This window comes from Schistocerca nitens, chromosome 5, assembly GCF_023898315.1.
Source record: "Schistocerca nitens isolate TAMUIC-IGC-003100 chromosome 5, iqSchNite1.1, whole genome shotgun sequence".
Taxonomy (NCBI): Eukaryota; Metazoa; Arthropoda; class Insecta; order Orthoptera; family Acrididae; genus Schistocerca; species Schistocerca nitens.
In genome coordinates this window covers 222436433-222462265 of record NC_064618.1, presented here as the reverse complement: position 1 = coordinate 222462265, position 25833 = coordinate 222436433, and positions in this window count along the sequence as shown.

Below are 25833 nucleotides of genomic sequence, written 5' to 3'. Positions count from 1 at the left end.
CACGCCTGTCGCGACACCACTGGAGGCGGGCTGCACGATGTTGGGGCGTGAGCGGAAGACGGCCTAACGGTCTGCGGGACCGTAGCCCAGCTTCATGGAGACGGTTGCGAATGGTCCTCGCCGATACCCCAGGAGCAACAGTGTCCCTAATTTGCTGGGAAGTGGCGGTGCGGTCCCCTACGGCACTGCGTAGGATCCTACGGTCTTGGCGTGCATCCGTGCGTCGCTGCGGTCCGGTCCCAGGTCGACGGGCACGTGCACCTTCCGCCGACCACTGGCGACAACATCGATGTACTGTGGAGACCTCACGCCCCACGTGTTGAGCAATTCGGCGGTACGTCCACTTGGCCTCCCGCATGCCCACTATACGCCCTCGCTCAAAGTCCGTCAACTGCACATACGGTTCACGTCCACGCTGTCGCGGCATGCTACCAGTGTTAAAGACTGCGATGGAGCTCCGTATGCCACGGCAAACTGGCTGACACTGACGGCGGCGGTGCACAAATGCTGCGCAGCTAGCGCCATTCGACGGCCAACACCGCTGTTCCTGGTGTGTCCGCTGTGCCGTGCGTGTGATCATTGCTTGTACAGCCCTCTCGCAGTGTCCGGAGCAAATATGGTGGGTCTGACACACCGGTATCAATGTGTTCTTTTTTCCATTTCCAGGAGTGTATATTGTGAAAAGCAATGGTCCCATAACACTCCCCTGTGGCACGCCAGAGGTTACTTTAACGTCTGTAGACGTCTCTCCATTGATAATAACATGCTGTGTTCTGTTTGCTAAAAGCTCTTCAATCCAGCCACACAGCTGGTCTGATATTCCGTAGGCTCTTACTTCGTTTATCAGGCGACAGTGCGGAACTGTATCGAAAGCCTTCCGGAAGTCAAGGAAAATGGCATCTACCTGGGAGCCTGTATCTAATATTTTCTGGGTCTCATGAACAAATAACGCGAGTTGGGTCTCACACGATCGCTGTTTCCGGAATCCATGTTGATTCCTACATAGTAGATTCTGGGTTTCCAAAAACATGATACTCGAGCAAAAAACATGTTCTAAAATTCTACAACAGATCGACGTCAGAGATATAGGTCTATAGTTTTGCGCATCTGCTCGACGACCCTTCTTGAAGACTGGGACTACCTGTGCTCTTTTCCAATCATTTGGAACCCTCCGTTGCTCTAGAGACTTGCGGTACACGGCTGTTAGAAGGGGGGCAAGTTCTTTCGCGTACTCTGTGTAGAATCGAATTGGTATCCCGTCAGGTCCAGTGGACTTTCCTCTGTTGAGTGATTCCAGTTGCTTTTCTATTCCTTGGACCAAAGACTGCGTTTTATTGGCAGGACACTTAGAAAATGTAACAGATCTATTAAGGAGACTGCCTACATTGTCCTTTCTCTTTTAGAATACTGCTGCGCAGTGTGGGATCCTTACCAGGACTGACGGAGTACACCCACGAAGTTCATAGTAGGGCAGCACGTTTTTTATTATCGCGAAATATGGGAGAGAGTGTTACTGAAATGATACCTGGGAAACATTGAAAGAAAGGCGTTCCTCGTTGCGACGGAATCTTCTCACGAAATTCCAGACATCAGCTTTCTCCTCCGAATGCGAAAATATTTTGTTGACACCGACCTACATAGGGAGAAACGATCACCACGATAAAATAAGGGAAATCAGAGCTCGTACGGAAAAACATAGGTCTCCGTTCTTTCTGCGCGCTATAGGAGATTGGAATAATAGAGAATTGTGAAGGTGGTTCGATGAACCCTGTGTCAGGCACTTTAATGTGATTTGCAGAGTAGATGTAGATGTAGAATGTCGAAGGTAAGGTGAGTTGTTTACGAAACAAACACTTTTTTATTTACGAGAATGATCAAACTATTAGCTGCCTAACGGTTTATTCTCCATGGTAATGGTGATTATGAAAATTATGACAAAGCTGCGTTTTGTGTGAACATTCCGTCTGAACGCTACAGTTGCTGTTCTCCTAGCGTACTTGGCCACTGTAATGGGCAGCATTCTGTATTCAAGGTCCCTAAAGGCAGTGTTGCCAAGTATGTTTAGTGCTCATTTAGTTCAACAGTGAAATTTGGTCATTTGATCCAAGTTTAGTGTTACACAGCATAAATAATTAGTGAAACGGTTACGTTTTCATAACTAAGTTCATTATTGCTCTCCACATCAGAAACTAAAGTAGTGGCATTAAGAGTGTGTGATTGATTTCCATTCAAAATAACTATTACGGAAACACAGAGAAATTAAAAAATTCCTTTATCTCACATATGAATGTAATTATATGACAACCAACGTGAGCAGAAAGCTACGAAAATTCCATTTCTACGTGGCACAATCAAATGATATTCTATACGGGGTGTGTGAGACACAGTGCATAAGCTGTTTATGATTTTTCAGGAGGATCGGTTAATATTCACCGGTATGACGGGAACGATCATTCGAAGCAAAGAAGTCTAATAAACATAGGCCGCAAAATCCATATCTTAAGAGGTATGACTCTACTTCATCTTCGATACTGTGAAACAAATCTCTTCTAGTGCAAGATCTTTGCTTTCCCTATTTTGAGAGATGGTTGTATGGACCCAAATAAGAAAAAAGAATGTGGAGTAAACATGTGTTTTGAAGTGCCTCCCTTAAAGGCTATGAATACTTGATCATCTTCGCTAACGTGAAACCTATCTTTTCTACTGAACAAGTGCTCGTAATCCTTAAAGTATACATTTTAGAAACCTACGTTTAATGGAATTTTTCCTTTTGAATGATCGTTCTTGTTACATCGCTAAATACTGACCATTCCTCCTGGAACATCCAGTATAAAAATGGCAGTACCAACGTAGTTTTGTGAGTATGAACATTGGATACTTATTAAAGACCAAATCAAACGTTCAGATACTGCTGATAAGAGATTTCTAAGCAGTAACTGATTACACATTACTAGATGGGGGATGAAGAAACTTAACCTCAGTTTGGATGTAGTGAAGTACAAATTACTAGTATGAAGATGGGGCTCCATGCGCAATTTCGATATCAAATCGATATGCATGTTAATGAAGTTGATCAATTACATACCTCTGCCCCCACTTCCCACCAACCCCCACCCGCCCACCCCCAGACGATCTAATCTGTTTTCCTCAGTTGGCATGTGGGACCCCACCCTCCTCGTCCTCCCCACTCCATCCCCTCCCTCTCCCCCTATCTCACATACAGTGTTGGCGGGAATTTAGAATTTTGGTGGGAATTTTTATCACTCAGGGCTATGATGACGTCCCACCACACCGCCCACAAGGGAATTGGCGGAAAATAAAAAATGACGGTGCCCGTTCTGTGACACGAATCCCAGTCCTTTTGGGCGGAAAGACCAAGGGCAGCCCCCAACACATGGAAACATATCCAGATCCGGGAGAAGAAGGTTAGATTTCATCTATTTTGGTTGTAATGCAACATCACACACATCAGCGATAACAATGGCGAAAGCCCAAAAACTGTGCTTAGAATTGGTTCCATATCCACAGTTTTGACAGAATCTAATTTGCTGATGGTAAACCGAAGTATCAATTGGTCCTAATTACACAATTAATCATAAAGATCGGTCCTACTTACACAAATATATGCATAGCGCTACACAAGGAGTGCCTAAAATCGGAATACAGCTCAAAAATTGAAAATGCGATACAACTGGTATTATCCTGCTGGGAAAAATTTCACAATACCACTCGAAACTAGAGGCAGACGTACTCAAACACTCTCCTTCACATACAAGCTGGCGGGAAATAGGGCTGGAGTGGAAGGTAATATCTTCATTTCTTGGCAGGAATTGTGTTCATCTGACGAGATACTGGTTTGGACAGAGAGGACTTTAACAAGTGTGTTGTCTGCAATCATACAGCGGAAGACTGTATCTATCGCTGTTGTTAGACTCATACATTGTAAGCGCCAACGTGTATAGTCGTTTTGTTGCCACTTCGCCCAATGATTTTAGAAACTTTGGTGGAATGTTATCTATCCCTTCTGCCTTATTTGAGCTTAAGTCCACCAAACTGCTCTTAAATTCTGATTCTGATATGGATCTCATAGCTCTTGTAAGTAGGCTGTTTAGGTTTTCTTAGCGCTCCGTATGAAAATCACTGGCTGTGCTGTGTGCAGTCTGTGGGTAGTTTGTATTGTTGTCTGCCATTGCAGTGTTGGGCAATTGGCTGTGAACAGCGTGTAGCGTTGCGCAGTTGGAGGTAAGCCGCCAGCAGTGGTGGATGTGGGGAGAGAGATGGCAGAGTTTTGAAATTTGTAAGACTGGATGTCATGAACTGCTATATATATTATGACTATTAAGGTAAATACATTGTTTGTTATCTATCAAAATCTTTCATTTGCTAACTATGCCTATCAGCAGTTAGTGCTTTCTGTAGTTTGAATCTTTTATTTAGCTGGCAGTAGTGGCGCTCGCTATATTGCAGTAGTTCGAGAAACCAAGTTTTTGTGATGTAAGCGATTTGTGAAACGTAAGGGTTAATGTTAGTCAGGGCCTTTTTTTTGTAGGGATTTTTGAAAGTCAGATTGCGTTGAGCTAAAAATATTGTGTGTCATTTTAAGCACAGTCTTGTATAATTGTTCAAAGGGGACGTTTCATATCATCGGTACCATATTTCTCCAACACAGAATTACACATCTATCTGATCATTTAACAGAGAAACAAACAGTTTTTTACTACATCAGTGACACATGTTTACACAATTACACAGTTGGGTAACTTCACATTTATGAAATTGTATTTTGTCTGTACTGTGTGAACTGTTCATATTTTTTCAGAACTATTGTGATACTAGGAGAGCTTTGAATGATGTATTTGGTAAGGGAGCATGATTTTTAAAGTATGTTTGAGGTAGATGACACTTTTGAAACGAGCAGAGAATTTTTTGTAGGTTTTAAAATATTCAGAAAGCTACGACGATTTTGAGACGTGATTGATCTGTTATGATGTTATGATGGCGATGTGTATTACGCTGTTGCGGTAGGTTTATGATCAATAAGCTGATGCTATATGAGGAATTTGATTATGCTACGTATTTATTATGATGAAATATTGAAGAATGTCTAGGAATATGTATATGTGTAATAAGGTAAGGAATAATGAGTAGTGGTTAGGGACGCTGATTTGTGAAAAAGGTTGTTGGAAACCAAGAATTGTACTTTAAGAGTTATGAAATGTATGTAAATGCGTGAATGTATCACAATGCCGACGAAAATTTTTTGGATACTGTTATATCAATAGGATTTTGTTTCTACACATTTGGAACGCAAATTCTCAACCTGTGGAATTTTTTTTATATGAGACTGCCACTGTAGCGGAAACTGCTGTCGTAAATATTTCCGCAAGAAAGTTAAGTGACCACCTGCACGTAATGCGTCGTGGGCACCCAGCTGTGTCAGACGCCTGGAGAAAAAGCCATTAGTGTGTGCCTTTTCAGAGGCACAGGTAGAAAAAAAAAGGGAGGCCATGATCCTTGCTATTGACATTCCTTTGTAGAAAGCATCGCAAATACGACACGCTCAAACTTGAAAACATATGATTATACAGTGGAGCTCTTAATTTATGATATTTACTAAAATGCCTAATGAAACGATGAGAAACATTTCACGGCTCTTGTCTTGTTAGTTGAGAGAAATGCCATATGGCTTGCTTTATGTATTTATTTACTCATTTTGTTTAATATCTAGTTTCTAGCTGCACTGCAGCATAGGTTAAAATAAAATTTAATAGATGTACTAATATAAATATTTTATGCCTACAGCTCCAGTAAATTATTTTATGATCTATTCAAAAAAACGAAGGAGCATAAAAAGACATTTCCCTTCACAGGAATTGCATACGGAATTTTCTTTTCAACTACTTGGTAATTTTTTTGGTAGAATAAGTTGTGGTGCACCACTTTAATTACATAGACATTAAGATGTGAATATACATTTCCCTTGTCTGCATTGTTGTCTTTAGTGTAATATTTTTTTCTGCTTGAGCTATGTCATGTTTAGATATAAGTTATTTCAATTGCTGCTGCTGTTTGCCAGGCATAGTGCTACTGAATTTGACTTTGTGTTACTCTGCTAAGTCAGTTTACTACTGATTTATTTTTCTTGTTTGCTGCTCATTGCCTTATATTAGTTGTAATATTGTTGCTTACTTTGCCAATTTGTATTTTTTTTGTCCTTGCTGTTTGTGTTAATTTGTTATGTGCTGCTGCGTTGCCTCGTCCCTTGGTATATATATCGGAGCTCAGTAGATTTAAGTTAGCTTAAGAAGGGGTAGCCTATAAGAGAATGAGTTGCGACGAATTTGAAGAAATGCACTGAGAGGCTATACGAGAAAAGTACAGAAAGCAGGTATAGATAGGACTTTTGGAAATAATGAAGAACGAAGGGAGATCTCCGAGAAGCAAAGAAAGTTTTGTTTGCAAAATACTGCAGTAAAACAAACCCTGTCCTTTCCTTGTGTTATCCCACTATGTGTTTGTGTACCCTTGTGTATTTATGTTCTTCCTGTCTTTATATGTTTATCTGATAAGACTTATGTTGTAGAATTTTTCTAATACTCAGCTACAAGAACTATGATGAGGAATACTGTTATCCTCAAATATAATTTGCATTAATAATATGTTATTTACTTTGTAAAGATGTTAGACATTATTAATTCAGTTCTGTTTTAATGCTCATGTGTGAAGTTGATGTTTCAATAATTATTCTGATCTTTTATGTATTTACTTATGTCATAATTCCTGTAACACTGATGTATATGTTTATTTCCATTCTTTTGTAAAGCCCCTATTACTACAAATGTTATCTGTATTATTATGTATTTAATGATGTATTTTGTACCTTTGTTATTGTATTCTTATGTTATAAAATTGTAATTGACACCAGTTCATCGAATTAAGTAACTTGTAAGTTACATTTCACTGCACACTTTTCTGTTGGTCATAGTATATGGACAATATGTGAGAAGTAGGGACTGATAGTGTTTGCACGTGTGTTAATAATTCAGCAAGGGACTGGATAACAGCATTGCTGGTTCTAAGGGCAATTCCAAAAACTTTGTGAGTGCACAAGTGGTGGTTATGGACTTGCTATATTATCCGCAAGACTCTTCAATGGTGATTGTGCACCTGCACAGTCACAACAGATGGCTGCTGGCCATCTCTACAAGGACTACAGTGGGTCTGCATCTTTGATGACCCACCAATACCATTATTTCTACAAGGACTACAGTGGGTCTACACCTTTGCTGACTCACCAGTACCATTATTTCTACAAGGACTGCAGTGGGTCTGCACCTCTGGTGGCCCACCAATACCGTAATCTCTACCAGGACTACAGTGGGTCTGCTCTGTGATGACCTACCTACCAATACTCTTCAAAATTTCGACTGACTCTGCTGTGGGTTTGCTCTGTTGTGGACCATTACTTGCCTGCATGTCAAGAGTCAGCACTGTCTTTCCGTTAGAAGGACAACACTACTTCTTCAAGACTGCAGGGAAATCCACTACTTCCGTGTGCATTTTCTTTTACTGCTCATACTTTGAGAAAAACACTGCTATTTTACTGTGATGAATGATCAGGACTGTCTTTATGGACTGTGAGAAAATTTTAGCTTTTGACCAACATTGTATCAATAAGTGTCTGCATTTGATATCTTTGTTATTGTAATTACGAAAAATTTTATCAAATCATTATTGGCCACTGCCCAAAACGATTTGTAAAATTTTTTGTGGGGAGCATGGGGGCTATGTAAGTAGGCTGTTTAGGTTTTCTTAGCGCTCTGTATGAAAATCACTGGCTGTGCTGTGTGCAGTCTGTGGCTAGTTTGCATTGTTGTCTGCCATTGTAGTGTTGGGCAGTTGGCTGTGAACAGCGCGTAGCGTTGCGCAGTTGGAGGTGAGCCGCCAGCAGTGGTGGATGTGGGGAGAGAGATGGCGGAGTTTTGAAATTTGTAAGACTGGATGTCATGAACTGCTATATATATTATGACTATTAAGGTAAATACATTGTTTGTTCTCTATCAAAATCTTTCATTTGCTAACTATGCCTATCAGCAGTTAGTGCCTTCTGTAGTTTGATCTTTTATTTAGCTGGCAGTAGTGGCGCTCGCTGTATTGCAGTAGTTCGAGTAACCAAGATTTTTGTGAGGTAAGCGATTTGTGAAACGCATAGGTTAATGTTAGTCAGGGCCTTTTTTTTGTAGGGATTTTTGAAAGTCAGATTGCGTTGAGCTAAAAATATTGTGTGTCATTTTAAGCACAGTCTTGTATAATTGTTCAAAGGAGACGTTTCATTCTTCTAAATCGACTCCTGTTTATTCTTTTATCACATCAGCCAAATTTTGACACTCATAGAGGCCTTCAATGTGTTCCTTTCACCTATCTGCTCTCTCGTCTGCATTTAACAGTAGAATTTCGTTTGTACTCTTAATGTGACCACCCTTGCTTTTAATTTTTCTGGAGGTTATTTTGACTTTCCTATATACTGAGTCAGTCCCTCCAACAAAGATTTCTTTTTTGATTTCTTCGCCTTTTTCATGCAGCCATTTCGTCTTAGCTTTCCTGCATTTCCTATTTATTTCATTCCTCAGCGACGTGTATTTCTGTAGTCCTGAATTTCCCCAAACATTTTTATACTTTCGTCTCTGATCGATCAACTGAAGCACTTCTTCTGTTACCCATGGTTTCTTTGCAGTTACCTACTTTTTACCTATGTTTTTTTTCTAACTTCTGTGGTTGCCCTTTCTAGAGGTATCCATTTCTCTTCAACTGCATTGGCTACTGAGTATTCCTTATTGCTGTATCTATAGTCTTAGAGAAGTTTAAGCGTATTTCATCATTGTTTAGTGCATTGGGAGGCATCTGTAGTGAACTCTTACGTCAAAAAGCGATAGATATAGTCCTCAGCTGTATGCTTACAGGTAACACTTTTACTATACTCCTTTCTGTCCAACACCAGCATCTCGTCAGTTGAACACAATTCGCGCTTCCCACCAGATAAAATAAAGACAGTGCCTTCCTCTCCAGCCTTTCTTCCTGACAGCTTGTAGGTGAAAGGCGAAGTTTGAGTAGGTCTGCCACTAATTTTTGACTGCAGGATAACACCAGTTGAATGGGATTGCCAATTTTTGAACTCTTTTGGGACTTTAGGCACTCCTTGTGTAGCTTTATGCATATAGTTGTTTAATTATGACCAATGTTTATGATTGGACATGTATTTGGGACCGATCTTAACTTAAGTTTCCCAAACAAAATAAATAGAAGTGCATTAACCTAACCTTCCTCCCCCGCATCTGGAAATTTCCCATGTGTTGGCGGGTGCTCTTGGGTCTCCATCCACATGGTATGGGGGTTTATGTCCCAGAAAGGGCACCGCCATTTTTTTTTGTCCACCAGTACTGGGGTTGGTGGTGGGGCTGGACGTTATCACAACCCCTGGACAAAGAAATTCCCACCAAAGTTCGGAATTCCCGCCAATAACGTAGGTGAGGAACAGGGAGGGGCTGTGTAAGAGGGGTCGGGGACCCATGTGCCGACTGAAGCAAAAAATTATGTCACCGAGGAGGGGGTTGATGAGATTTCGTTGAGATGATTAATTGATCAATTTAATTAATTTGCCTATAAATTTGATATCACAATTCCGCTCGGTGCTCCATCTCCTTACTACACTCATTCATACAGAAGGAGTAAGTAACAAGAATACAAGATGGCAGAATACCAAAGTAACTGCAGAGCAGGCAAAACAAGATGAGGGAACATCGTGTGGGCGGCAAAAACTTGACAGACTAATGTACCTGAGGGAGGAACAGATGAGTGATGGTTCAATCCTCGATGTTGTTATCGATAGTGTTTTTCTTGATCAGTCGTCCTATCACTACTTTGGAGTAATTAGTTGGTAACCCGTGCTGTTGCATCTTTTCTACATCCACAGCTAACATTGTCATGTGCAGGACAATATTCACATTCACAGATGCTGACTAAATATTTAGTGAACTAAATCTTTGGTAAACCATTTAAATATATCTGAAGTTAAACTGCGCATTCATTGTGGCTATGCTCCTCTATAAATAAATCGAAGTGTGTCTTATGAAGCTTAGAATCATTTTCTAGACAAGTCTGTGACCGTTGTTTCCATTGGTTTACCTATAGCGAGAAGAGAGAGAGAGAGAGATTTGAACAGTATGATTTCGCAATCATATAAATCTTACTCGGTTTCCTTACAACCAAAATGCATTCGATTTTCAGATAAGGAAAATTAACGACACTTTGTTCATCGCACTAGGTAGAAAATGCCTTCCACTATCAGAGTTATTTCCTAGCTTTCAGTAACGAATATTGTCACAGGTGGGACACACCTAAAGACATCGATTTATTAAACCAGATGCGTATGAATGTCTCCAAAAATGCATCTTCTTTTTCTTCTTTTCGTTCTTCCTGGGTGGCAAAGTTAGCATCATTTCACTAAGTATCTCCGCATTTGTCGTCAAGGTGGCGAATCCAGTGGCTCCATTGCTTTCATAACTCCAATTATTCGGTTTGCTTCACATACATACGTACTTCTACTTTTCTTCCAGTTTTCTTGTATTATAGTATAACATTCCTAGCAGCTTTATATGGTATAGAAAGTCTTGCTCTATTTCCTACTGTTTGGCGCTTAAATTCGTTTTTCTTAGTATCAACGCGGTAGTTGCCGCACCAAAACACTTTCGCTTTTTTTTAATTTTTCCTGAGATTAACGGTTTATTTTGATTTATAGATTAGGCTGTGGCTTGGTAACCAAGTTTAGTTTTACCGTATACCGCGACATCTTCGCTTTCTTTAAATTTATGTGGATCGACCTTAACTTTTCTTTAGTATATGGATTGCAATCACTTTTCATTAGTCCCTCGATATATGAAATGAAAAATAAATGGCTTCCAATAGACATCAGTACTGGCGTGTGGCGGTGGCCATGCGGTTCTAGGCGCTTCAGTCCGGAACCGCGCTGCTGCTACGGTCGCAGGTTCGAATCCTGCCTCGGGCATGAATGTGTATGATGTTCTTAGGTTAGTTAGGTTTAAGTGGTTCTAAGTTCTAGGGGACTGATAACCTCAGATGTTAAGTCCCATAGTGCTCAGAGCCATTTGAACCATTTTTGAACTGGCGCGTGGTCAGATAACACACCCTCCTTCAAGGCACTCCAAGGAATGTTCGCTGCCATATCAGGTGTTCGTAAGAGAATGTCTATAGTAGGATCTGTTTGGTTTGGAGTAGCTGTTCAACACAAAATAAGTTCCTCCACTGAGATTTCAATGAGAAAATGAGCAAATTTATATTCTTTCGTCGACATAGCGTAAAATCCTCATTCAAGACGCCAAAGATGACGAATGCTTTTCCGAATTACGTAGAAGAATTCCTTCTACAAGGGCTAAATTTCTAGTTTTTATAAAAACAATAAAGGAAAAAAATTAGGTGTAGGCCTTTTCACTATTTCTCAAAATACCTGCCTTTAAAACGCATACACATCAAATGTGTTCTAACCAGCTGCAGAAACATTTTTTCCACTCTGATACTGTAACCTCAAAAGCTTGCTTTTGGGACGATGTATCAGATTCTTGGGGTGTTGAAAATAGATGTCGATCCACGATTTGTTTGTTATAACTGGACATAAAGAAGTCGTTTGGCTGTAGATCAACTGAATACGAGCAGTAGAAGATCAATTCGATGATATGCAACTCATAGCTTTCTCATGGAAACAAAGTCTCTTGATATTATCGATTACTGTGGAAAAGAAATTGATGTGCAGCATTCAGCGTTATCTGTGTTTCGGTCCTACATAGCTGTGCTCACGACATTTCCAATGTAGGGAAATAAACATGTCCTCAGTTTCTTTGTTCTTCGAAGTCCTTCGCGAACAATCCACTGGTGTTGTTTTCAGATCGTCTTGGCACTTCCAAACAGTTGATTGTTGCTTAGTTTCCTGTTCGCACGAGTATATCTAAGTTGTGGCTCTTGTTAGCATGTTGAATGTAGATTCTGCATGTCATCGGTCCAATTTTTCGAGTAGATCTTTACACCAGTTGAGACTGTTGGTGACCTTCGATCAAATTGTGTGCTATCCATCAGGAGCAGATCTTTTCTATGGCTAAATATTGAGACAAAAACGAATGTCCTGTGCTCTTGTGTAGGTCTCTATGTTATTGTAAGCCACATGCTAGTACGCTTTAGTCCTTTTTTGTTGAACATAGGTGTGTTTATGGAACGCTATCCGATTTTTATCAACCTTCACGCCACTTACCGCTGACGGAAGCACGACAACGACGAAATTCTGCAAACCAGTTGGGAACAGTCAACTATGGAGGAGGTTGATTACTTGAATAACAGAAGCTGAGATAAATGTTTCGGAGCACTATTGCTGAATTTGGTCTTCATAAAAATTGCAAAAAAATCATTCAATAAAGTCATTCGCATAAACTTTTATGCTTGTTTAACCGTCCGTTTCTATATACGTTTACTATAAATAGACTACTAAAGCAGTTTCCAATGTGAGACTGTTTTAGCAATTAAATACCCTCAAATTTTAAAAGAAGAGTATTGTCACTTGCACTAGGGAATTACTTTAGCACGCATTTTTCTGTTAATTCACGTTTCAACTACCAAGACTGTGTTATGGTGTCATCCAAGCTTAAGGAAACATCAGGGACGTGCAAGTAGATATACACGTTTCATTGCGTGGTTTTCATTATCACTTCTAACATACTGATATTTGTATTCACTAACAGTTTGATTCATTCTCTGCAAGAGCACTGATATTTATGGCGTTGAGCGTTCTGAAACTGACGTAATCATCCATCTAGCGGCCGATTCTGAAGGTTTGATTTGAAGCCCTCCCGTTTCTTTTTGTTACATGATCTTTTATGGCTCTCTAAGCGTATATGGATGTCACAGTTATCCTAATAACACTGTTGTCTAATTTCCTACTGTACATAAGAGAGGTAAAGAACCGGTCCGCACAATTACAGACCAAGATCATTATCTTCAGTTCGCTGCATAATTATTGAACACATTATGAGTTTGAATGCAGTACATTTCTTTGTCAGAGAAGGATTCTGTCACAGATCAGCACGGATTTAAAAGTATGGCTCGCGTAAAACTCAGCTTCATATGCTCGATGATGTTGATGTCTGGGGAGTTTGATGGCCAGCGGAATGTTTAAACTTAGAAGAGTGTTCCTGGAGCACTTTGTAGCAATTCCGGACGTTTGAGGTATCACATTGTCCTGCTGAAAATGCCGTCGGAATGCACAATGGATATGGATGGATGCAGGTGATCAGACAGGATGCTTACGCCCGTATCGCCTGTCAGAGTCGCATCTAGACGTATCAGGGGCCCCATATCATTCTAGCTGCACACGCCCCACACCATTACAGAGACTGCAACAGGTTAAACAGTCCCCTGGTGACATGCTTGGACCCCATTCATGAGCTTATCTCCGTACCCGTTCACGTCAATCCGCTCGATACAATTTGAAACGAGACTCGTCTGACCAGGCAACATGTTTCCAGTCATCAACAGTCCAATGTCGGTACTGAAGGGCCCAGGCGAGGCGTAAAACTTTGTGTCGTGCAGTCATCAAGGGTACACGAGTGAGTCTTCGGCTCCGAAAGCCCATATCGTTGATGTTTCGTTCAATGGCTCGCACGCTTACACTTGTTGACGGCCCAGAATTGAAATCTGTCTCAATTTCCGGAGGGGTTACACTCGTGTCACGCTGAACGATTCTCTTCAGTCGTCGTTGATCCTCTTCCTGCAGGGTCTTTTTCGTGCCACCACAATATCGGAGATTTCATGTTTTATCGGATTCCTGATTTTTCACAGTACACTCGTGAAGTGGTCGTACGGGAAAATTCCCACTTCATCGCTACATCGGAGGTACTGTGTCCCATCCGTTGTGCATCGACTATAAGACCATATTCAAACTCACTTAAATCTTGATAATTTGCCATTATAGCAGCAGTAACCGATCCAACAAATGCGCCAGACACTTGTTGTCTTACATTGGCACTGCCGACAGCAGCGCCGTGTTCTGCCTGTTTTTGAATACGCATATCTATACCACTTTCTTTGGCGCTTCAGTGTAGAATCCGGTACATTGTCCTCGACGGTGAGTGTTCACCTGAATCAAGGGTATGGTCAGGAGTGCCAGAGGGAAGTGTGATACGACCGAGCTTATTGTCTATATACTTAAATGATCTGACGCACGGCCGGCCGGAGTGGCCGAGCGGTTAAAGGCGCTACAGTCTGGAACCGCACGACCGCCACGGTCGCAGGTTCGAATCCTGCCTCGGGCATGGATGTGTGTGATGTCCTTAGGTTAGTTAGGTTTAAGTAGTTCTAAGTTCTAGGGGACTTATGACCACAGCAGTTGAGTCCCATAGTGCTCAGAGCCATTTGAACCATTTGATCTGACGCAAAGTGAACAGCAATTTACTACTGTTTTCTGATGACGCTGTGGCGCACATAAAGGTGACGTCGTTGAGTGAATGTAAGAGGGTACAAGATGAGCTTGACGGAAATTCTAGTTCGTATGATCAATGTCAGCTTGCTATAAATGTAGAAAAGTGTAATTTAATGAGGATGGGTAGGAAAACGAATCCTGTAACGTTCAAATACAGCTTTAGTAGTGTGCTATTTGATACATTCTCATCGATTAATTTCTATGCTTCACGTTGCAAAGTCATATGAAGTGGAATGAGGACGTCAGGTTGGTGTTGGGGAAGGCGAATGCTCGAATTCGTTTTATTGAGAGAATGCTGGGAAAGTGTAGCTCACCTATAGAGGAATCGGAATATAGAAGGATAATGCGACTCATTCTTGAATACTCCTTGAGTGTTTGGGGGCAATGTACCTCATCTATAAAGGAGCCGACGTATAGAAGGCTAGTGTGACCCATTCTTAAGTACTGCTCGAATGTTTGATATCACCAACACTTTGGGTTAAAGGGAAACATCAAAGCATTTCAGAGGCGTGCTACTAGATTTGTTACAGGTAGGTTTGATCAGCAGTCAGGTATTACGGAGATGATTCGTGCACTCAAAAGGGAATACCTGGAGGAAGACGACCCTCTCTTCGCTAGACACTATAGCGGAAATTTACTGAAGCGTCATTTGAAGCCGAATGCAGACGCACTCTACTGACGCCAACATACATTTCGAGTAAGAACCACGATTATAATGTGAGAAAAATTAAGACTCGTACGGAGGACTACAGGCAGCCATTTTTCCCTCGCTCTGTTTTCGAGTGGAACAGGAAACGAAATGACTGGTAGTGGTACGCGGTATCCTCCGCCATGCATGGTAAGATGGGTTTCGGCGTACGTGTATAGATATAGATGTAATGTGATGTGTGTGAGTGTGTGTGTGTGTTAGATTATATGTTTCTACTCTCGGGACATTTGACGGGCTACAACAACTGACAGTGCTATAAATTAACAGTGCCGGTGACGCTGTGCTGGCACTGATATGAAATTACTGATCCGTAAAACGTGCAGTAATTTCTAGGGGGAAGCTACAAATGCCTGCGCAGTAAAGGAAGTGACTAATATTGGTACGTAGTACCCTCCGCAATACACCTTACTGTGTGTTGCGACGTGCGTATGTAGATGCAGATGTAGATGATGTGTGTGTTTATTTGTGCCTATGTGTCTGCATGTTTGTTAATATTTCGACTCTCGGGACATTTATTGGGTTGCAACAACCGAACAGTGCCACAACATAGCAGTGTCGGTGACAACGTACTGGCAGCGATATGAAATTGATGATCAGTAATTACTAAGAAGAAGTCACGAATGCCTCTGCAGTACATGTGACACCATCGGTGGCGACGCCTGTGCTGGACTCAGCATACCAAAGCCAGGCGTCACTCCTTCCCCCCTTACACTCTGAATCATGTAGCAAATAATTTCGACTGTAATTCCAGATGCACTGATAACTTCAACTGCGTGAAAGAGTTGCACGAGCGACATAATAATTACTTTTAGCAATATGAACACAAAACGGAATGTGAAAAAGAATGAAATGTACTGAACACGTCGTTGAGCAACAAATGGTTTTCCTAGTTAACAATACTGTGCAACTGCGCTTTGGTTATTCGAGAAGAGCAGTAAACCCTTTTGCCATGTCGCCAATTCTACCCTACACTGATCTGTGCAGCTGGCAACAGTTTCCAATGTTAGACAGCTGAGAATCACAGCATCACGACGAAGTAATGATCACAAAACGCATCCATAAGTAATCGAAGAGGGAAACAGGTGTTGGCCATTTTGGGAACGTGAAACGGCTCAAGAGGAATGTGCTGTACTAGCAGTCGGTTTTGATTCATGCTGTTGTGGTAAAGGCTGCTGTGACGTCACTAACTGATGCCTATTTTTAATTGTAATTCTCATAGCGTTTTCATTTTTGCACTGTCATCGATGTCTAAACTAATTCGTTTTAATCTCTACAGTATATCAGATAAATAGCATCTTCTCAGTTTCAGATGTGATTATTTTAACATTTTGTTGAATAGTCAGCCTGTGTCATTGCGGTGTATGGACGATCTTACACATCTGAGTGCTGCACCTGATTCTTTAAAGTTAGCTGGTGTGTCAATAACGTAGTTACGGAAGTGTGTTTCACTTGTCAGCTACTGGTTAAGGAGATGAGAAATCAGACGACTCCAGTGAGCTTATTGTAGAAGTTTAACGTTGCTATTAACATTCGTATTCGTAACTGTGTGTCGTTGTTCGACTTGCGCTTTAGGGTAAAACTTATTTTGCGTTACTCACTTCGATTCTTTTTTTGTATTCTGCATAGAATTTTCCACTATAGCTGTTAAACTTTTTCTTTGATACTCCATTAATTCTCTCTCCCACCTGTGATAATTTAGTTGTAGCTGTTTTTTTCCGACGTACAAAATCTGTAATGAAAACTATTGTATCATTTAGGCTTCAGAATAAGTCCGGAGATATGACGTCATAATCTCCTCCATCTTGATTACGCGGACTGACGCATAGTCGCCCAAGTCATAGCGACGTCGGTCAAACTAGACACATCGTATCATAACATTTACTTAGGTAGTATGGCGCTAAACTACTATGACATCAGCGCCCTAGAATGAAATAGAGTCGAGTTTGGCTATAGTGTAACTGTAAAATCAAGCTGTAGCTACAAACACTGCCCAATCCTTAACAATCTGAAATACTACAAACTTTGAGAAACTGAGGATCATAAAAGACAGTCAATAAAATGCAATTTAAAACAGATCAGATTAACTGTAAATAAAATTCATAAATATTACAAAAATGGATGTAAGTATAGCCATATGTATGTATGTACGTGTGTTCCACATCTCCTCCTAAACAATTGGACAGATTTCAACCAAACTCGGTACACATCTCATTTGCTATCTGGAGAGAATCACTCTAGCAGTAAGAACCACCTACTATCGAAGGGGTGGGGGTGAAGTAGAAGTGTAGCCCACGACTTGCGAGTATCCATACTTTAGTCATCCAGGACTAGAGAATGAGAACACTAGTCACTTGCAACAAACTTTACACATAGTTTCAAACCTTTTAGGAAACCTTTCCTCGCTGCAAGTCCCAGAAAGAGATGAAAGGAAAAAAGTTTATCGCTTACTACGTTTTCGTTGTTCATGCAGTAAAACTGCTTCATGAAGCGTAACGTTTTAATTTATTACTTCTTAACTATTAACTATATTGGCGACGTATTTTGGAGACTGTATTTACATATAACACTGACTTTATCAGCAAAATTGTAACATTATGCAACATATAGTTCAGGAGAAAAACGCTGAGATGTGTGAAAAACTGACGCATCGTGCTTAACATTGAAATTAATTACTTGTTTACTACTAACATTATTCGCAATACATTTCGCAGACAGAAGCCACGAATAACAGTGGATGCACCTGGACAATTAAACCATTGTACAACACATAGTACTAGATATATGACGCCATAGACATTTAGCTTTCTGAAAAACAAAGTGCAGGTCGAAATTTCCTAGAGATAAAGCTCAAATATGTGTACAAATACGTGTGAATTGTGATATACAAGAGTATATGTTAAATCATTTCACACTAGTACTCACGTTTAAAGACACAGGTAAAAAGCCTATCCTAAGCCCCTGGAACGATTTCAGCCATGTTTGGTACACACATTACTTACGATCTGGAAAGAAATACTGGGGCGAAAGAACCAAAAGCATCTTATTGGGGTGGGGCTTATAATGTGGAGAGAGAATAGTGAGAAGGAGATGGACAGGGAAAGAGGAGAGAGAAAGAGAAAGAGAAGTGGAGGAGGGGGACAGAGAGTTGGACAGAGAAAGAAAAGTGGAGAAAGGAGAGCAGATAGAGAGAGGAGGGAGGAAGAGATGGACAGTGAGAGGGAGGAGGAGATGAGCAGAGAGAGGGGTAGGAGGAGATGGAATTGAAAGGGGAGAGTATGAGATGAACAGAGTGGAAAGAGCAGATGGACAGAAGGGTGAGAGCAGATGGACAGAGGGGAAAACAAATAAACAGAGTGTGGGGTAGGAGCAAATGGACACAGAAAGGGCAGGAGGGGATGGAAAGAGGGTGGCGTGTGGAGGAGAGATACTGAGAGAGGGGGAAGAGGTGATGGACAAAGAGAGGTGGAGGAGGAGATGGAACTGGATAGTGGGGGGGGGGACAGAGTGGGAATGAGTAAATGGCCATAGGGGGGAGAAGTAGATGCATAGAGAGAGGGGTGGGAGAAAGATGGACAGGCAAGGGGCAAGTGGAGATGCAAAGAGATTGGAGTGTGGAGAATGTTTACTGAGAGAGGCGGGGGGGGGGGGGGGGGTTGTAGGAGGAGCCAACTACTGGAAGACGGGAATAAATACATACCTAGGAAATACCACATACTCGCTAAGCGATTTTGAAATTCTTTGAAAGGGGCCAGATCAAATCTCCATTTTATTTCATGAAACTACCTATCTAATTTAGGACTACACAAAACCAACACATAAAAATCTTCACTTAGCCAATAAGCAAATGAGTTTTCTAATAACGTGCAAATTAATAGTAAGTCCAGCACTGTAAATGCAAGCTACGCGTTTGTCTATCAGAGGTAATCCTGTTACTAACCACGTATCCCGACCTCACATCACATTCTGCAACGTAGCATCACTCTAACAGTAATTCTCCTTTACGCCTCAAGTCAAATAATAGCATCTGCATTACGCAGATTGTAATTACATAATTATGTCACGTTACGAGATCAAATAAGGCCCATACCTCGTGCAGCTGTACGGTAGTCCTCGCCTTGCACAAGGATGAGGCTTAGCTTTTTACAAAGCTGCCAAGCTAGGTAAGAGTCTTTAACACCTGATCTTCTGGTGTGTCGAAACTGTACAGATAACCAGTACAAATACGATTGATAGACTTTTTCCTCACTAAATCACAGCACAGAACTATTCAGCACACGAAAGTATCGATACGAACTCGACAGTAATGCTAAGCAACGGCACTCGCAACTTCAGGCGTCTATGCATTGTTGTGACCGTTCCCTGGGATCAACAGAAGACTGCATCGCCGTTATCTGCAGGTCACGCCACCGTGTTTAGTGATCGTACTGGCGTTTGTGTAAAGATGTCTGTTTGTAAAAATAAAATAAGTAGGGGACCGCACATCATAATGCACGATATTCTTAACATACTGGTTTCGAACTTATATGTTTAAATGGTTCAAATGGCTCTGAGCACTATGGGGCTCAACTTCTAAGGTCATCAGTCCCCTCGAACTTAGAACTACGTAAACCTAATTAACGTAAGGACATCACACACACCCATGCCCGAGGCAGGTTTCGAACCCGCGAACGTAGCGGCCGCGCGGTTTCAGACTGTAGCGCCTAGAATCGCTCGGCCACTCCGGCCGGCAACTTAGATGTTTATGAAACATCATTTAACCAAGAAATATCTTCAGACGTAAGATAACTGTAGGCGTACCCCCTGAGATTGTCATCGGACTATTCACAATGTATCTAATGAAATATATCAAAACTTCCCATCACTGACAGAATCGCAGGAACGCAGACTTTTGCTAACTTGAGAATAAGATCAAATTCAAACTGTAATTAAACGATCGTCAGTTTTTTATTGTAATTCGTTGGCATCTCTCTTTATTATATTACGATCGATTACTATTTATACTTATCAAACAACTTGATTTTCAGATTTCCGTGAAAGATGGCAAGTTTAGGCACAGAAGGTGTTCATAAATTTGTTTATCTTTGCTTATTTAGGTGACCAGGTTATGAACTTAAGGCCCTCTCTTACATTTGAGGAGGAGCAACACATACCAATGATATTACAAAGCTTTCGAATAATAACAACAATAATAATAATAACTAATAATAATAAATGATACTAATAAAAATGATAATAATAACAGCAAAGAATATTGAGAATGATATAGATTAGTCTAGCACATTTGAAGCCACGTTTAGTGTGGTGTCACCGCCAGACACCACACTTGCTAGGTGGTAGCCTTTAAATCCGCCGCGGTCCGTTAGTATACGTTGGACCCGGGTGTCGCCACTGTCAGTGATAGCAGACCGAGCGCCACCACACGGCAGGTCTAGACAGACTTACTAGTACTCGCCCCAGTTGTACAGCCGACTTTGCAAGGAAAAGTTCACTGACAACTACGCTCTCATTTGCCGATACGATAGTTAGCATAGCCTTCAGCTACATTTGCTACGACCTAGCAAGGCGCCGTATTCAATTGATAATTAATATTATGAAGCATGTACCGTAACGAGAGATGTTCTACAATTGTGGATTAAAGTTAAGTATTATATCAACTACTTACTTTATTTGCAATTCTCAAGATATTGTCCTGTTCCAGACCTCACGCCAGTCAGCGTGTAATTAAACGCGTGCATTTCGGCCTCCTCTAGAAAAACAGTGTTGGCTCTTCTGCCAACACTACAAAACTGGCGACGAGTCTCAAAAGGGTCTTCTTTTTTCTACTTGCTTAATTTATTTGTGTCATGGCTTCGCCACAATCTCCAGATGTACTGTCCGAATTTTATCGCTTGCAGAATCAGCAGACGCAGGCCTTATTGGATGCCCTTGGACAGCTCATCCAGGGTCAACGTTCAATGCAGAACGATGCGGCAGCCGCCGCTCCACCGCTACCGCAGCCACAACATGCAGTTGCACCACCTTTTCGTCCGTTTGATGCGGCACTGGAAAGCTGGACGGAGTGGTCACGCCAATTTGGATTCCATCTCGCCGCCTACAGAATTCAAGGTAACGAGCGGCAGCCTCACTTATTGGCGTGTGTAGGGGTGCAGACGTACCGTGTGATAGTGAAATTATTTCCTCGCTGTGACGTAGCAACTCTGTCCTACGACGAAATTTTGTCGGCATTAGATGCATATTTCAAGGAATCAGTCAATGTCGTTGCAAGAAGGTATACGTTCTTTCGTACAAAACGTACAGCCGGTCATACTAATCGGGAGTGGGTTGCAACTTTGCAAGGCCTTACAAGGGATTGTGCCTTTGAATGTGAATGTGGCTTCCCTTATTCAGATACAATGGTACGTGATGCAATTGCACAGAACGTTTCTGATGTTCGTATACGGGAGCAAATTTTGAAACTAGTCAATCCCTCCCTTCAACAAGTGATAGACATATTGGATAGGCAAGACACACTTGACTTTGCTCAGGAATCATTTGAAACTTCGCCAGCCGTGTGTCACGTTAACCGGCCCGCCGGGCGCGCTGCATGGAACAGTAAACAGCCCTCGCGCTCGTCCGCGCAGCTGCCGCCATGATCTCAACCACGTGTCCCGCGGCAGCAAGCAAATGCAGTGAAATCATGCCCGCGGTGTGCTACTAGACATTCGCGTGACAATTGCCTGTCACGCCAAGCTATTTGCTTTTTCTGTAATAAAAAAGGACATGTTCAGAGTGTCTGCCAGAAAAAGCTCAGATTGGACACTCACACCCATTCCAGGCCCTTTGCTTCGCGCCGGAATCGAACCAAGAACACTCAGGCTCGTGAATCTTCGCCCATGGATATTCATGTAGTTCAATCCACTCCGCCCAGTGCCACTCTCTCTAACAGTGACTGTGTTCGTCCCACAAACAGTGTGCGTCGACGTCGACGGAAATCCCGTCAAGTCGCGAGTGCTTCTGTACCAGTGTCAGTTCAAATTGCACGAGACAGTCGCTCTTGTCGTCAGCAGGACAATAAACTTTTTGTAGACTTGGACATTAATGGCAACGTGGTCCCATTCCAGCTCGATACCGGAGCTGCAGTTTCATTGATCAATAAAGACACGTGCAAACAACTGGGCAACCCTCCGTTGCGTGCCGCCAATGTTAAGTTAAATAGTTATTCCGGTCAGAATATCCCTGTGTTAGGACAGTGCAGCCTTCTTGCAACATACACGGGACAAACAAAACTTGTGTCATTTTACGTTCTTCGTTCTTCTTCTGCAGTGAACTTGTTTGGTTTAGATTTATTTCAGTTGTTTAACTTGTCTATAGTAAATCAGGTCCTATCAGTGTACCAGACTGTGCCTTCAGCCAGTGTTTCTAGTCTATGTGAAGAATTTGCAGACATTTTTGCACCGGGCCTCAGTTGCGCTACGAACTATAAAGCACATTTGGAACTGAAAGTAAATGCGCAACCAAAATTTTTCAGAGCGCGCAATGTTCCCCACGCATTGCGTGATGAGGTCGCAAGAACATTAAATGATTTGGAATCACAAGGTGTGATTGAACGTGTGCAGGCTTCTCTCTGGGCATCACCCTTAGTAATTTTGCCAAAACCTTCCGGAAAATTGAGACTTTGTGTGGATTTCAAAGCTACAGTCAATCCACAGCTAGTGATTGCAACTTTTCCTTTACCCCGCCCGGAAGATCTTTTTGACAAACTGTGCCCAGGTAAATATTTTTCGAAGTTGGACCTAGCAGATGCGTACTTGCAAATACCAGTGGACGACGAATCCCAGCACATCTTGGTGGTTAACACGCATCTGGGTTTGTACCGATTCAAAAGACTGCCATTCGGGTGTGCATCCGCCCCTGCATTGTTTCAGCAATATCTGCAAACAGTTTGTGCGTCGGTCCCTACTGCAGCAAACTATCTGGACGATATTGTGATCTCCGGAAAGACGGAAGAAGAACATTTAGCCAATCTCCGAACATTGTTTCAGGTCTTGCGCCAAAATGGTCATCGCTTGCGGAAGGACAAATGTGTGTTTTTTGCTCGTGATTTACCATATCTGGGACATGTAATCAATGCCCAAGGCATACATCCTAGTCCAGAGCACCTCCGTGCCATACAAGACTTGCCTTCGCCGAAGAATTTGAAGCAGCTACAGAGTGTGCTGGGTAAAATAAATTACTACCATCGCTATGTGCGCAATGCCTCTTCCATTGCAGCTCTGCTTCATCGCTTACGCCGTAAAGGTGTTCCGTTCGTCTGGACGACGGAATGCGAACGCGCCTTTCGCCAGTTGAAATCGGCGTTGCTTTCAAATACTTGCCTTACGCCATTCGATCCCCGGAAACCCCTTTTGTTGACGGTAGATGCATCGAATTTCGGGATCGGTGCTGTGCTTGCGCACAAAGATGGGTCGCATGATCGCCCTATTGCCTTTGCGTCCAAATTGCTCTCGTCGGCGCAAAGAAATTATTCACAGATAGAGAAAGAAGCTTTGGCTCTCGTCTTTGGTGTTACAAAGTTTCATGATTTCTTATATGGTCGTCACTCTACCATCATCACAGACCACAAACCTTTGATATCGCTTTTTCATCCGAACAAGCCTGTACCTCCACGTACAGCGCAGAAATTCATTCGCTGGTCTATTTTCCTCTCGCAGTACCGCTACGATATCTTGTATCGGTCCACTGCTAAGCACGGAAACGCTGATGCGTTGTCCCGTTTGCCTGTTGCTGAGGATAGAGCATTCGATTCTTCCGAACTTGCTTGCATGTTCATTGATGCGGAAACCGATGAAGTGGTCGAATCGTTTCCGATTGATTTTCGTCGTGTAGCTACAGCCACAGCTGCTGACCCTGTCCTTGCTACCGTTTTGCGTTTTGTTGCTACGCAATGGCTCTTGTCAAAGTCACGGATCGAGGATCCGTTGGTTCGCCGATTTTTTGCTCACAAGGAGAGACTTTTTGTACGACGTGGTGTTTTGCTGTTGCGTTCTGATAATGATCAGTCCACGGTCGTGGTCCCACGTTCATTACAGTCCTCTGTCTTAAGGTTTCTCCACCAAGGACATTGGGGTATAGTGCGAACGAAACAACTTGCTGGTCAGCACTGTACTTGGTTCAGAATCGATGCTGCGATTACGAATATGTGCTCTTCTTGCATGGAATGTGCCGAACAACAATCCGCACCACCGCGGAAATTCATTGCATGGCCGAAAGCCACTTCTCCTTGGCAACGCTTACACATCGATTTTGCTGGTCCATTCTGGAATGCTCGATGGTTGGTTGTTGTCGATTCTTTCAGTGATTTTCCTTTTGTTGTCAGGATGTCTTCCACGATGTCTTCAGCCACCATCCAAGCGTTATCTGCTATCTTTTGCATTGAAGGTCTTCCACAGACTATTGTTTCCGACAATGGCCCACAATTCATGTCCGCAGAATTTCAGTCATTCTGCAAGGCCAATGGTATTCAACATCTGACATCCGCGCCGTTTTCACCTCAGTCTAACGGTGCCGCTGAACGATTGGTCCGGACTTTCAAGTCACAGATGTTGAAGTTGAAAGAGTCGCATTCTCGGGAGGACGGGTTATTGCTCTTCTTGTCCTCGTATCGCTCTCAGCCCCGAGATGGTCGCTCGCCGGCTGAGTTGCTCCACGGTCGTCCTCATCGAACCTTGATGTCTTTGCTGCATCCGCCGCATCAGGTTCCTGTGCAGCGGCAGACACCTGCTTTTGTTCGAGGCGACGTTGTATACTATCGCAACTATCGAGGTTCACGGCGTTGGCTCGCAGGGCGCATTCTTCGCTGCCTCGGCCGCGCTATGTATCTGGTTTTGGGGGCCTCTGGTGAGGTGCGTCGGCATCTCAATCAGCTGCGCCTCTGTCGTCGCACGGGTTCTGCCGCTCCCCGTCTGCTTTCAGCGACGGTGCCGTCCGGTCAGCGGCCTGGGGACCCATCTACTGGCTCGCCTCATCCCCAGGTGTTACCGACGCTGCCTTCCATTTTGCCCCATGGCGACGCGCCGCCGCCGCCGCCGCCGCCGCCGCCTGTTCTCCCGCCGGCGACGCCTGCAGTGGACGCTTCGCTGCAGCCGCCAAGCGCCTCCCTGGGTCACGCGCCGCCGATCGCTTCCCGTGACCAGCTGTCCTCCGACTTGGACCTCTTGCCGGCTCCGGACCAGATGTCGTCTTCGCCCGTCGGCTGCCCCCCCCCCCCCCCCCCCCCGATGGAGGTCGAATCTTCGGCCCCTCCTGTCTCTTTGCGGGCGCATACACCGCATGTTGGCGTGCACCCTGGACTAGGTTTTCAGGCGTTTCCTAGCTCCCCTCGGACCGAATGGCCGGTTGCGGGTGGCACAGCCTCGCCTGTTGTTAGGCTCCCCACCTCGTCGCATACGTCAACATGAGGTCTTCCCCACGGCGGGCGGAAGCCTTATAACACCACCGTTCGCCGATTTGCGGGGGAGGAATGTGGTGTCACCGCCAGACACCACACTTGCTAGGTGGTAGCCTTTAAATCGGCCGCGGTCCGTTAGTATACGTCGAACCCGCGTGTCGC